Source organism: Diabrotica virgifera, chromosome 7 (assembly GCF_917563875.1).
Source record: "Diabrotica virgifera virgifera chromosome 7, PGI_DIABVI_V3a".
Lineage (NCBI taxonomy): Eukaryota > Metazoa > Arthropoda > Insecta > Coleoptera > Chrysomelidae > Diabrotica > Diabrotica virgifera.
Window position 1 is genome coordinate 9,303,713 of NC_065449.1, and position 2,319 is coordinate 9,306,031.

Sequence of the window (2,319 nt, forward strand, 5' to 3'; positions counted from 1 at the left end):
TCTGTTTCCTTTCAAACCTTACTTTATCCCTAATTTATATCAGACAAGGAGCATTTGAATTTCATTGAATTTCCATATTCTAAAAATCGAAATTTTTTAAACCAAGAGAGCAGAAACAGCAAATGGTGTGTCCATCCATGAATTATATTGAACGAAATAGTGTAATAATCGATAATTTTTAAGATTTACTATCAAGAAAGCAGAAACAGCAAAGAGATTGTAAATCCATGAATTGTATTTAACGAAATAGTGTACAAATCGACCGGAGAACAGAAACAGCAAAGGGTGTGTCCATCCATGAATTCTATTTAACGAAATAGTGTAAAAATCGACAATTTTTAAGATTAGTATCAGGAGAACAGAAACAGCAAAGGGTGTGTTCATCCATGAATTGTATTGAACTAAAGCAGAAACAGCAAAGCGATTGTAAATCCATGAATTGTATTTAATGAAATAGTGTACAAATCGACAATTTTTAAGATTTGGTATCAGGAGAGCAGAAACAGCAAAGGGTGTGTCCATCCATGAATTGTATTAAACGAAATCATGTAAAAATCGACAATTTTTAAGTATTAGTAGCAGGAGAGCAGAAACAGCAAAGGGTGTGTCCATTTTTAAGATTTAGTATCAGGAGAGCAGAAACAGCAAAGGGTGTGTCCATCTATGAATTGTATTGAACGAAATAGTGTAAAAATCAACAATTTTTAAAATCTATTATCAGGAGAGCAGAAACAGCGAATGGTGTGTCCATTCATGGTGTGTCCATTCATGGACACACCATTCGCTGTGTATTATGGTGTAATGGTATGGTGTATTCGCTGTGCATAATGGTGTATTAAACGAAATCGTGTAAAAATCGACAATTGTTAAGATTTAGTATCAGGAGAACAGAAACAGCAAAGGGTGTGTCCTTCCATGAATTCTATTTAACGAAATAGTGTAAAAATCAACAATTTTTAAGATTAGTATCAGGAGAACAGAAACAGCAAAGGGTGTGTTCATCCATGAATTGTATTGAACTAAAGCAGGAACAGCAAGGCGATTGTAAATCCATGAATTGTATTTAATGAAATAGTGTACAAATCGACAATTTTTAAGATTTAGTATCAGGAGAGCAGAAACAGCAAAGGGTGTCCATCCATGAACTGTATTTAACGAAATAATGTAAAAATCGACAATTTTTAAGATTTGGTATCAGGAAAGCAGAAACAGCAAAGAGATTGTAAATCCATGAATTGTATTTAATTAAGTAGTGTTACAAATCGACAATTTTTAAGATTTGGTATCAGGAGAGCAGAAACAGTAAAGGGTGTGTCCATCCATGAATTGTATTAAACGAAATCATGAAAAATCGACAATTTTTAAGTATTAGTACCAGGAGAGCAGAAACAGCAAAGGGTGTGTCCATTTTTAAGATTTGGTATCAGGAGAGCAGAAACAGCAAAGGGTGTATCCATCTATGAATTGTATTGAACGAAATAGTGTAAAAATCAACAATTTTTAAAATCTATTATCAGGAGAGCAGAAACAGCGAATGGTGTGTCCATTCATGGACACACCATTCGCTGTGTATTATGGTGTAATGGTATGGTGTATTCGCTGTGCATAATGGTGTATTAAACGAAATCGTGTAAAAATCGACAATTGTTAAGATTTAGTATCAGGAGAACAGAAACAGCAAAGGGCGTGTCCATCCATGAATTGTATTGAACTAAAGTAGAAACAGCAAGGCGATTGTAAATCCATGAATTGTATTTAACGAAATAGTGTACAAATCGACAATTTTTAAGATTTAATATCAGGAGAACAGAAACAGCAAAGGGTGTGTCCTTCCATGAATTCTATTTAACGAAATAGTGTAAAAATCAACAATTTTTAAGATTAGTATCAGGAGAACAGAAACAGCAAAGGGTGTGTTCATCCATGAATTGTATTGAACTAAAGCAGAAACAGCAAGGCGATTGTAAATCCATGAATTGTATTTAACGAAATAATGTAAAAATCGACAATTTTTAAGATTTAGTATCAGGAGAGCAGAATCAGCAAAGGGTGTGTCCATCCATGAATTGTATTGAACGAAATCGTGTAAAAATCGACAATTTTTAAGATTTAGTATCAGGAGAGCAGAAACAGCAAAGGGTGTGTCCATCCATGAATTGTATTTAACGAAATAGTGTAAAAATCGACAATTTTTAAGATTTTATCAGGAAAGCAGAAATGACAAAGGGTTAGTCAGTTGACGAACACAATTAACGAAATCGTCTACATTATCACTAAAATATACAGCCGGTTGCCGGTAGAAAAAATAAAAGACAAATA